This window comes from Hetaerina americana, unplaced genomic scaffold (genome assembly GCF_022747635.1).
Source record: "Hetaerina americana unplaced genomic scaffold, ioHetAmer1.1.p SCAF_10, whole genome shotgun sequence".
Lineage (NCBI taxonomy): Eukaryota > Metazoa > Arthropoda > Insecta > Odonata > Calopterygidae > Hetaerina > Hetaerina americana.
Window position 1 is genome coordinate 63672468 of NW_027286070.1, and position 13008 is coordinate 63685475.

Below are 13008 nucleotides of genomic sequence, written 5' to 3' on the forward strand. Positions count from 1 at the left end.
TGGGCCGATATTGTTTTATCCTACGCCGATGCAGTCAGTATCCAGGTATCGAGCGTGCGTGAAGTGATTCCCCAGTTGAATAATTTTAGGTAACGGTATCTTAAATGTTCGTTGTTGACGGCCCTTCTTTCTCTTCCTCGTTTTTTCCCCAAGCGTTTGGAAATGTATGCTTGGAATGAAGTTTACTTGAACGGCCCTTCATACAACTCAAAGAACCGTTCTAAATGGTAATTTTTCGAACACCTCTGACAAACGGTTTCGTTTCACGTAAGTGAAGAATTATGTGTGATAGAAGATTCCCAGTTGTCTCTTCCTAATAAGAAACGCATGCCCTATGTCTCTCTCTCTTCTTCCTTCGCCTCCTTAGCCCTTCCGTCGCCGTCGACCCCCTCCCTACTCTTACCTCCGACCTGCCTCTTCGAAGTTCTCTCGGCTTGTGTGCATACGAATCGATACCTTATAGCTTTTACGATATATCGATTGCGTATAATGTTTGGAACATGTCAAAAACTACTTTCCTCTCCCCGCTTACCCTCCCGTAGTCCGCCGCTCCCCTCCGTTGTTTGGTATTGCCGGAAAACTTCGTGGAACGCCACGAAATACTAATCTTCTCTGATGTTTCCAGGTCGGGGAGTTTGTTCGGCGGTGGGAGGGAAAGCCAATGGCAAGGGAGGCGTTAAGGAACGATAAAAAGTTCTCCAGTTCGGCGAACACTTTAAGAAGGAAATGTTGCTGGTTTGCGTTCGTTTGCGTAGCGTCAATATTAGTAAGGTTATCGGTCTCATCGCAAAGCTGCACACACACCTAAACGTCTCTCTGAGGTGTATTTTTCGTCTTTAACCCTGTGGCTCGCTACATGATTTGTTGAGGTGGAGATTCTGGTATCTCTCGTAAAACGGATTCCGATGTTTTCAGACGAGGAGTCAGGCGAATTCAGTGCTTGGCTTCATCTGGGTTAGACATATGCGTTGTTTTGTGGTCACTGAGCACTTGAGGCGCAAACATAAAAGTGAATGGCCGCTGATGGTGGCTACGATAGTTCAATCCTGGCTACCAAAAAACTGATGAAGTACAGGATGAATAGGGAAATCAAATGATTTATTATTGCAGCGCTTTATGTGTGTGTGTGTGTAATTGAAGGCAGCTTTCACCCTGTACTCGCATCCTTTCTAAAGTTTATGAAATTAAGTTCACAAGAAACCACGAGCTGTATGTCTCGTTCCGGTTAATTATTTGCCTTATAATGTTTGATGAAAGCAATATAAAACAATGTCTATCGAGTCCTCGGTCCAGTGCCTGAGCATCCATTGCCCTGCGGAATTCGGTCGCATGTCGCAGCGAGGCGCGTTAATGGCGGAAGGTTATTCTCGGGAATTTCCTTTTCCTTATGGTCCAACTGCACACTTGGGTCGACGTTTGTTTTGCCCTCCGCAAAATCTCTCTTAACTTGTCGTATGTTTTTCGGTTTGTTGCGCCTAAGCGAGGGCGGATATTGAAGGCTAAGGATCGATAATGATGCTACCGTAATACCCAAATTGGATGGGCTATGGGGTTCGGTTTGTTGCCAAATCCTTCGGAAGCGTGGCGTGCCGGTGAAGGCGTATTCGATAGCTTTGTGACGGTTCTTATCGGCCCTTTAATGGAGGGAAGATCAATGGAAGATAGATCTGTTAAGAAACCCAACTTGGCCTTTTTTGTTTCCTCTCTGTGCGTTCGCTCCTACGCCTCTCAAGATGCTTTCTCCGTATTTAAATCAGACTCGGCCGCAACAGTCATTCGAATGGAATTTATCTCCCCCGAGACTTTCTCTCTTCGAACTCAAGCCGCCTCGAGCCATATCTCTTTTCCTTATGCATAGTGAAGTCAACGCGTGGGAACGAGTACATTTTTGTTTTAAGTTAATATTAAATAAAACGAATCGAAACGTAAATTGAATTCATTAGTGTGAACGTCATCAGTGCGACATTACGGAGCGTTGTTAACGCTCAGGTAATTTAATGTCTTTAGAGCAATAATAGCAATGATTTTAACTTTATCAAGCATAAAAATATTTGAACTTAAATATTCAAAGTTACGAAAGTGGTATATCGTTTACCCGAAAAAAATTCCTGTGTAGGGATTATTATTTTGGTACACGAAGCAGATGGCTGGCGGAAATACGTATATTCAAAGTCTGCTTAAATCATTACAATATTTTAACAATTTATTAGTGTTTTAATTAATGCGAAGATATTAAAAAATCAACGTTTATAGATTACAACTTGTGATGAACCATTTTTAAGACATTAAGTACTACGTTCCGTAAACGTTCATATTAAATATTTTATAACCGACAGTACTCTACTTGGCTATGGTGGGTTTTCGATGAGTCCTGGCAATACAAAGTAATGTGCTTTAAAACTCTTGTTAATCCGGCACCTAATATTCATTGCACTGGAACCCCTCATGGAGTTCGAACCCCCGTCTTCATATTACGCAGTAACTCGTCCTTTAGCGCTTCATACTTTTTTCCTCGCTTTCCCAACCCTCTCTCTCCCTATGTATTACTACTCTCCCCCTCTGCTCTATAAAATAATAAAGTTGCATAAGTCAGTCTCAGGCGTTTTTTACGATCTTTCATCGGTGCTAACCCAGAAAAATATGAATAATTGACCGTGCTGATTTGTTATTCCATTTGGAATGGCACGTTAATTGCACTAACAAGCCTCAATGGCAGAATTGTAATATGTGCGCCAGAGACTTGAGTAAACGTACCATCCGCGGCGTTACCCGTAAAATAACAATTTCTTTATGACAATTTCAGCTTTGTTGCCAACACCACCTGCAATCAATTTTATGGTAAGCGAGTTATTCATCATTCATGGAATGCACCATCCATAAAATGAGAAATAAGATTGAAAGCGGAAAAGGGAACCTTGTATTTCCTTGCGCATGAAATACCCTCAATTTATAGAAATGGGAGTAAATCAAATAATACTTCTGAAGGGTTATCTCGCGGCCCTCGCCCTTGAGTGGTTCTATGATTGATTGTGCCCTGTTGGTAACGTATAAGTTTTGAAGATTCCTTTTCCTCAACGTCCCTCTTGCAGGTGATGGGTCGATTAGGTTTGTAGAATTGAGGTGTCACCGCGGGGAAAAAATCCGTCACACACGTTTTCAGCACACTCGTCTCCCCGCTACCGCCTTTCACTTCTCGCGGGGAAGAAGATCGGGAAAGAGAGATCGCGCGAATGCTCAAATCCAAATATAGTAGCATTTCCTTCCAAGACGGTCCTCAGAAGTCGCCCGTCCGACCACCCGCCTAGCAAATCCTCCTCGCCCCCGGCGATCGAATCCTCCTCTCCCCGCAATTCCTCCGCGGCGAATTCTCGCCCAAACTTGCGTCCGCGGGCCTGACGGCGTCCGCCCAAGGACCGTCTGTCGCTACTTTTTCCCTCACTCCCGCGGCTCCGCCACCCACGGCGAGTCCAAGTCCAGTCAGCTCATTTTATTTTATTTCTTTCCTGTCTGTCAAATCATAATTTGGCGTCCCTGTGGATCCTTATCGTTCAGACGAGGACGCGAGGTGTGTGGGACTCGATCTCTCTTTCTCTCGACCACCCCTCTTTTCCCGTTTCCCGCCGACGCAGCTCGCGAATGTTTTTATTTATTTAAAAAATATTTAATTCACTCTGCCAGTCCCGTCGACCTCTTCCATAATGGGCTCGCTTGGTTTGATAGGGAGTCCAAAAATCGAGATGATGACAGTGCAGCGCTCTCATTTCCTTTATAATGTTATATATCAGCAAAAGAATGGACGAGGCGGATGTATTGTTGCTAGATTGAAGACTCGTGTGAGTTCATTCATAAGATTCGTTAGGATTTTATGGTTGATTCTATTAATATTCCGTATAAATTTATAGAATATTCGAATCTGTTTGGTTCCCAAAGTATTTATTTTCCCTGAAGCTTATGCATTTTAAATATTTCTGATCGTTACAAGTTTCAGGCCCGTTCATAGACATTTTTTTTTCGAAGTGCTCGTGCAATGATGTCTTCAAAAGACCTTAGGCGTGAGTTTGCAGGCATCATCAATAATTGTTGTTAAGACTGTATATAGAGAAAGTATAGTGTAATAACCGCTCAAAGGGTGAAATCGCCGTCGAGAATATTGCAATGTTGAGCCACTAAATTAGTGGATAGAAATTGCCTGTTGAATGAAGTGACGCTCATCCATCATATCCGGTGGTAATTCTCTCACTATTCATCCGACCCCCGTATTAACGGTTGTGGATGTAAATATTAATGAGATCTCTCTTGAAAATGTATACGAATACGGCGATAAATGTTTTGTTCATAAATTAGAAAGATAAATTATTGTTCGCGGTCCTCGAGTTGTTGTATGTGTCCTCAAGCGTCGGCAAGTTCAAATGCACCCTTCCCTCTCTCTGATGATTGCTTTCCCTCTTCAATTTTTAGAATGGCCAAAGAGTTCAATCGAATGAGATACCTCGTTTGAATTGGAGATGACGCCGCGGCGCTTTGGAGCGCCATCTCTTTCATCCCGCGTGGAATGATTCGATTAATTCTGCAATCACTCTCAATCTTTCATCAATTTCGTTTAGTTTTGTTTCGATCGGAGATAGGGCACCATTCATGATCTTTAATCTCATTCCTCCTCGCTCCGCCGCAGCGTAGTTCAATTGGTTGGCTTAACCTCCCCCCCACCACCATTCCCCTCTGCATTAAAGGTCAACGAATTTCACCCGCGCCTACTTGTGACGTATCACTCCAGGCGCCGAAACGCCTCCTTTCACGCGTCTGGATTTCCGTCGTCATCGATCATGTGGTCGCTTCGCCGGGCATCTGGCTCCTTTTCCGTCTCGTACGAGTAGTAGAACACGCGTGTCCCATTAACGGCGCATTATGACGTATTTGCGGAAATCGTGCGCGTGTCTTGTACTTAAAAAACGACCCCGCGTGCTAAGGGTAGCGTATCGGTCACTCTCTGTTCGTAAGGGTCATCTTGGCAACGGGATGAGGACCTGGAGGGGGAAAGAGACGATTTGGGCATAAGAGTGGATGTCGTCGGTGGGTGAGGATATTTTTTGATTCCTTCCCGAGGTGTTCTGCTTCTTTTGATGGCGTGAAAGTGGTTTTGCTCGATTCTTGCGGCCAACCTTTTCCACGTGCGCGGAGTGCATATTCTCCCTTTTCCGTTTCATCTTCTCTTTGCCCCCCCCCCCTCTACTCAATTTTTTACCCTGTCTTCCTTACTCGCTCCCCTTTCCCCCTGCCCCAGCCTCCCACTTCGTCGTGTGGTGTTCCCCTCCCCCTACCTTCATCCTATCCCCATAATCTCCAATCCTATTCGTTCTCGGCTATCCCCGCCAGTTCATTGACTTTAGATGTTATTGTGTTCCGCTGTAGTAGGATTTGTCTCGTTTGATGGATCAAGGGGTCGCGGGATAATTTTTTCTCCCGGTGTTTTCTGTCAATCTGGTCTTATTTTGGCTGTCGCGTCACCGTCGGACGAAAGTGTGACAGCGCATACATTCGACAGGAAATGTGGGCTAAAGAGAAAGCTTTCGTCTTGACAGTCCAGATTTGATTCATAGGTGGCTATTTTAGTTTTGATGTTCTGTGCTCATGAGGCAAGCACTCCGTAGATTTAATCTATGCACGGTAATCAACCAAATGCTTTGATGGGTTGGGGAAGAGTTCGCCACGAATAGACCTAAAGGCATGTGGGTTTTAGGCATTCAGGTAAGGGAGTGGGCAGCTATTTGGACCAAAATTGGTTTAATATTGAAATCGATTCGCTTTTGATGATTGGATGGTTGTATCGGGAAGCATAACACTGGATTTGAACCTGTAGCAATTCTGTATGTAAAGGAAACGCTCTTCCACACACTAGGCTCTCACTTCTAATGATTCCTAATTTATAAGTGTAAGTAATTGTGTGGGGCAAAGTGAAGTTTGAATCATATAACGGTCCCCTCCCTTGTCATTAAGGTCGACGGTTTGAATCTAATCCAGTAGTCTCTTTCCACCCACAGGACGTCACTTTCTACTTAAGTTCGTTCGCTTTGTGCCGGCAGGCAAATGTATGGGCTAAGACTCGATTAATGCATCTAAATTGAGATTACCTCGAGCCGTGTGCTGTGCCACAATTTTCATTTTGCTGCCGGGTGAAATTTTCCGCTGCTTTGCTCTATTTCTTGTCTTTTTCATGGAATTTATGAATGTGTGAGTGAAGGTTCAATTGAGGAGACTTATTTGCGTGTGGGGCTTATTACGCTCGTGTAACCAAGTGTGATTGCCGGTGTAAAAATGAAGTGACAATGCCTTTGCACATAGTCGGTGCTATTTAATTGAAGGCAATGAGGAATTTAAATGGTCCAGCCTGTTTTGAGCAAATTAAATTCGGCTTAGAGCAAGACTTAGTAAGGGAATTATCATTCGTGTGTGGTTTCTTCTTGTTATAGCAGTTGGTCGATGGACATCAACGCAAATTACGTTTCGTGTTCATTAAGGACTTTTCGGTGTGCAGGCCACCGCAACACGTTATTTTGTTTTATTGGTGCAAGATCATTTCTCTCTCTAACGGCAACCCCTCCATTACCTTACGCACTAGGTTTATTTTCTTTGATGACAAAATCCCCCGAAATACCCTTTCATTTCCAACCGTCTTGATGCGTGAGTGTGCGCGCACTAAGTACGTATAAGCCCCACTCCATATTTTCTCCCAGTCGAGTACGTTCACTCTCCTGCCCGCGGTTGAAGTTTCTCAACCTCTCTTAACTTAAGCCATGTACGCTGATGCTGGTGGATTCGAGTTGTTATTTCCGCCTCGTCTTCCCTTCCCTTTCTGGCACCGAACTCGGGAGAGTGTTTAAAGTCCAATCCCTCTACGTCTCACCAAAACGTGCATCCCACTTTCCACACCTTCCAAACCCCATTCCTACCGTCCAGGTGTTCTCTTTGTCTCTCCGTCCTCGAGTCTTTTTCGTTTATGCTTTCCCGTCGCTCACGCCTTCCCTTTTTCCTATTCTTTCATCATTAGTTTTGCTAATCCCAGCTGTCTTCCTTCTCCATCTCGTTTTCTCGCGCCTCAGAGCGAAAGTTTTTTTATTTGATAAGAGGATGAACGTCAAAGGTCATTCCCTTGGGACTAAATGTAAACTTGATTGTTTTAACTTGATGAACACAGGGAATGCCAAACAATAATTATTTAGAATTTCCCTCAAAAATAAATGAGTGTCTATGATGGGAATTAAATATCTCCCCTAAGAACCGAACAGTTCGTCCTAAATAATCATTCGTTTTAAACCCAAAGGTGACTCAAGTACAAATATATTTGATAAACTCCTAATGCATCTCGCTATTCGTCATTTGGTCTTAATTAAAACTGAGTCGTGTCGGTTGATCGATTGTCTATTTGGCAAATAATTTTATTGGTTTAACGTTTAGATTCCTCATCACGTCAGGGTTTATTTACGTTGCTTACATTGCAGCTGTCGCATTACAAAATCCATTTGTATTTCCATACTATATTTTAGTCGCTATGCTCGTATTAATCCTGTCCCCTTAGTTTCTTTTTCTTGCAACATTTTACCACTATGTGTTTTGACGCCACCCGATAGGCTCTCGCTTAAGGGGGCTTGATAATCTTAAATTCGCGCACAAACCATTGGTCTGTTCACCTTTCCCATCTCAACCTTTAATCCAGGGGTGGGTGGTGAAACTGCGGCCAACGGGCAGGATGTTTCTCGTCGAGGATATCTGAAATGGTGCGCTTGCCGAAAGCACCATGGGGCCCTCCCTCCCTCGGAAGTGCACACTTCCCGCATGACACCTAGCCCGCCTGCAAAGATGCATGCACTCTCGTGCCTGGAAGTTTCCCCTTTCTTGCCATAATCATTTCCATCCCATTTCCCCTCTCTCTTCCTCCGTTCCTTTTCTCCTTCCCTCCTTTACATCTCTTTTCCACCTCGCCCCCTTCCCACCGCCGCCCCGTGCATATATCTGTCTGCAGTTGCACTTGGCAAGTGATGCTGCTCCTCTCTTAACCCGCCCCCGGTTCCCTCTCAATCCATTAGGAGAGCAATCCTCTTCTTACCCCCACCCTCCCACTTCCACCACCCTCACCCTGCCCTCTTCCCTCCACAGGCCAATTCCCTTCCCCCACTCGACGTGTTGGCTCTCGCTGCGGTTTTCACGAGGGGTTAGCGCACTTAAAAATGTGGGTTGTGTATAATTAGGCGGGCGTGGGGGTTTTGGAAGGGAGACAGGGAAGGGAGGGTGGAGCTTTGAATACTTTTAGGCGGAGAAGAGAAGATGCGTCTAGTATTTGGGCATCCACGCAGGTGTGTACTGCGTGTGTGTGTGTGTCTGTGTGTGGTTGTGATGTAGTGTGCATGCCCAGAGTGCTTGTGTGTTCCTGTGTGCGTGAGTGAGGGAGCGTTTATGAGTATCGTTGGTCCCTATTTCCGTCCGGGTCTACGCAGCACAGTCCAGTCGTGTCAAATCATCGGGACAAAAAAATGCAACCATTACGGTCAAGATTAATCAGCTGGCGAAGGTCGTATCTGTCCGTGCGGTGACCTTTTCTTCACCTTGTTTTTTTTAAAACAGCTTTTATCGCGGTTTATATGTTTTTTAAGATGCCCATTTTGGAGCTTATGTGGCGATCTTGGCTTGTCAACATTTTATGTCCCCTGGGTTCCGTGTGGAAACATGCCGCTTCCAAATTGTGATGAGGCAATCCATTTTGCTTGTTGACGCGACTTAACTCCGTAACACGTAAATAAACTCGGCGTTCTCACTAATTCCTTTTATATGGGTATAACCTAGATATTTTGATGCGCCATATGTGGTATATAATTCTGCCATGTTGAATTTCCCGCCGAAAAGAACAAAGCTGTCGTTTAATGCTAAGACAAACTAGAAGAGATACTTTTGCGACAATTTTTTCCACAATGAATATTTATTTCGCGCCGTTTTTTTTGCGTCATTGCGCGAAAAGCATACATTTCTATATTCCATTATTAGTTTGCTGTTAAAGCTTAAAAATTCATCTGATGACACATGATCTCAAGTGGGTCCTCCGGGTTGCCAAATGTTTGGTATTTTAGAAGCCATGGCTAACATCGAGGTTTAGTTGTCGATTCATGTCCACCAGCTTTCCCTCCCATAATTCTTTCTCTTCAGATTACGGTTCTTTAATTTCCATGGAGATATATTTACGACTCTACCACTGCATCAATCTAATAAAATCCAATTGCATGTGGCTTGATCGTAAAACTGTTGATTCCCTTTGTATTAACAATAAACTAGGCTTTTAGAGAAGTTACAAATGTAACAGAAATGTATCTGGGCACCAACATTGTAATCCGTGTTTATTTCTCCGTTGAAACGGAGCTTTAGATGCATTCATGAACACTACGGGACTGGTACCTTTTTCGTAATTTATCGTTTTCTGTTTAAGTGATCTTTAATAAGTGAAAGGAGGAATCTTTCTTGGTAATATATTTTCGATAGAAACTTGTTCATCACTTTTCAGCAATCTTGCACTTCAACATGTTTCATATGTATCGTTCCAGAATTTGTTGTAAATAGTCTTCATCGTGGATTTAAAATAGAAGTAAGTGTATTTACTCATGTAAAACTTCAATACAGATTATAACTGTAGCATCACGATCGGTTTCATTCATTACGATATCAGGTATGTGATGTAATTTCTCAAAGTGCACCTTTCTTTACTACTTTTATATTTAGCGGAGGTCCCACAGAGTAACGTCTAGCAACCGTCATTTTATCATAATGGTTTATCATCATAAATCCGGAGAATAGTTTGTAGCAGCTCTCCTTTCCATATTACATATCAGTCTTCATTTTTCGTAGCTACAAGTGCGGTAGTCTTTCACGTGATACTGGTAGTTAATCCTAAACTTACATTTTCAATTCGTCTGTTTATGCTTTCTTCCGTAAACCAACTTTGGTGTCAAATTATTTTCCATTTTGCGGGAGCCCCCATAATCTCATTAGTGCTGATTTTATTCGTTACTAGTTTATGTGAGCAATTTCTTTGTTAATATCATCGTAGTACGTGGTAATCGATATCTGAGCGCTTGGTCTTTTTATTGGCTTAGTTTTTCGAATAAAATTGAAATCAGATATTCATATGGCGCTAATTTTCTGCATTTGGTCCACCCTGGGTTTCACTCAACTTCCTCTCTCGCCCTGCAACCCCCTCCCCCCCGCGTGCACTTGGCCGCATCCGTCGCTTTTCGCGCGCAGGGAGCCACTCAGCCAATCCAGGAGTTCCTGCTTCCGCGGGTGTGTTGCAATGCCGCCTGTGCCGGTGTGCGCCCCCGCGCGTGTTTGTGTGCATTTCCAATAGTAATCGCCCCCTCTCCGTGCCTCTTGTTATCTTTCCCTCCCCCCACCCTCTCTCTCTCTATCTTGCGTACGTACTCCTGTTTATACCCACGGCTTGCGCTGCTGGGGCTTTAACCTCTTCCGAACGTACACGAGTTCCCCCACGCCTCTCGCTCTCCCCTCACCTCTGCCGTCACACCTCTTCCGCAACCCCCGTTCCCTGCAAGTGACTGACTCCCCAAACCCCCTCCGCCTGGGAGCTCCTCCGCCTTTAACCCGGTTTTACTTCCCAAACCTTCCCTTTTCCCCCCGCCGCTCCCTTGGCTATCCGCCGCCGTCCTCTTCCCCGTCTCCCTTTTCGGTGTTATCTCTCTTTATTTTATTTTGGACACGGTCTCGGTTATAAATGGCTTGCTTCGCGTGGTTTTTATCTTCTCCCGCCATGCTTTGAAGTTAATGCATCTGAAGATAAAAAGTATGTCTCTTCCCGAAATAAAGGTCGCCGGTGTTTGTGTGTGTTTTGCGAAGTGTAGGTGTTTCGCCGGCGTGCCATTCCTCCCCCGCCCCGTTCGACTGGCTTGAAAAAGTATGGAATTAAAAACTTAATGTTGTTATAGTCCCCCATTTTTTAATTTCCTTTTTCGGACGGCCTCAAGTGCACTTGGTTCTGCTATCTCGTTGCGCTCTGAATTGGTAATTTTGACTCACGAGGGTGTGTTTTAACTTTTTTGCGGCCTTTTTTAAGTTTAATTAGTATCCGTAATCGATCGGCGTAGTAAATGGCCTTGTCTAGTTCCTCTGCCATCCTTTATTATTTCCGGCCTGCAGGATGAACCGGAATCATTTGGTTGGTCTTTTTTTTGCCCTAAACGAACTTGTATTAATTACTCGATAAATTAGCGGGAAAGAGTGTGATTTTGAAAATTTAAGGATCGAGAAATGCCGGCTGAACGTTTAATTTTTATGTCCTCACGTTTAAATGCCCTCTTTTTTAGAGTAATTGTTGTGTAAATAGATAAAGTTCTAATTGTTGTGTGTTGTTGTTTCAAACGTGTGCAGATAAATAATACTATGCTGAGAAATATGGCGAAATTATTGCACCTCTCCAGATGAGAAAGTCGTAAGCTTAAAACGTCATTTAGATAGATCTCGTCAAGAAGGCGGTAGTGTAATTGGATCTTTAACCTCCTGGTGAATGGAATTGAATTTCGTCATATTTGACTAGGCTGTCCGCTTCTTAATATTTATCACCCCATTCCTCAAATGTGCTATTCCCATAGAGACTGAGTACAAATGGATTGGATTTAGATTTGCCACCGGTAGACGTAGGAAAACGTAATTACCGTACTCTTTCCCCCTTCCCCGGCATAAATCACTCTGCCATCAACCTATTTTAATGGCTCTTGTTGGTCCTGGTACGGCCCTGCCCCTTCTCCCCCGCAACTGCTCCGGTCATCCTGCTGTTGTCGGTGTGCATTGGTGCGTGTTTGCGCAGAGTGGCTTCTCGCGCGCTCGCGAATGCGTGGGTGGGGTGTGCACCCCGGGGGAAAGGATGTGGGACGAGGGGTGTCGTGATGCGGGCTGCGTGTGCCCGTGTACACGGCGCGGGCCGTGTGGTTAGGGGGCAGTCTTGGGAGGGTACGGGGGATGAGGGGGGGGGGTAGGAGCACTTCCGGAATATGAGAATCCTTCCCCCCCTCCCTGTGCCGGAGCTAATTCTTTTCCACTTCCCTCCATTCTGCCCGTCCCCCATTTGCCTCAGCCACACGGCGAAGGAGGAGCGGGGGGGGGGCGGCGGACGAGGTGGGTGAAGTGTGTGTAGTAGTAGCCTTTGAGTGGAAATTTCCGACCTGGGTCGGCAAAGGGGGGACGTGGGGTTGGGGGAGGGAGGGGCTGGGACGAGGGTGGTTGGAGGATGGAGTGGGAGGTGCGGTGTGTCGGCGGGGAGGCGTGGTTTTCGGGGGACGAGGGGGAAAGGGTTGGTCCCTGCGAAGTAGGGGTACTTTCGGGGGAAAGGAGGCCTAGTGGGGTGGCCAGGGGTGCTTCGGGAGTGTGTGTAGGGTGGGGAGGTGGAGCGGGGATTCGGAGAAGAGTGGGGAGGCGGCGGGATCGAAGAAGCGGTTGCGTGAAAGATCCTCCCCCACCCCATTTTCCCCCGCCGCCCCATCTTCCTTCCCCAGCATTCCTCCCTGCTAAGTTCGTTCCATTTCCCCTCCTCTTCCCGCTTACCCAACTTTTCCGTTCTCTTCGCATCTCCACCTTTTCCGTTCTTTCTCTCGTTCCTTCCTCTTCCTCTCCCCAGTCGTCATAGTGAGCTTCCCCCGCGCCAAATTCTTCATGCTCCTCCAAATTTCGGTTCTCTCTCTCCCCACGAGGCAGATGGAAGGTCCCATATCTTTCTCTCTTTTTCACCCCTCCTCCTCTCCTCCATCCGAACCCCTATCTCCCCCATTCGAGGATCCGCATTTTTTTTCTTCATTTTCCATCTCGCCTCTCACTCCAACCCATATCCCTCCCCTTTCGATTATTGCTTTGCAGAAATGTTAAGGCATATCGATCGGTGTAATTTCCACGTAACCGTCGCAGTATTTACGGCTCCAATTTCGCGCCTTCCCCCGCTGTACCATTGTGTCGAATTGTTTTTCT

General features: G+C 45.4%; 1 protein-coding gene across 1 annotated transcript in view; it reads left to right on the top strand.

The window, feature by feature from the left end:
• The window catches only part of crp (transcription factor cropped), a gene marked incomplete at its 5' end in the record, with an annotated part of 388544 nt that overhangs the window by 100600 nt on the left and 274936 nt on the right, over positions 1-13008 (top strand). The gene's annotated exons all lie outside the window — the stretch shown is intronic.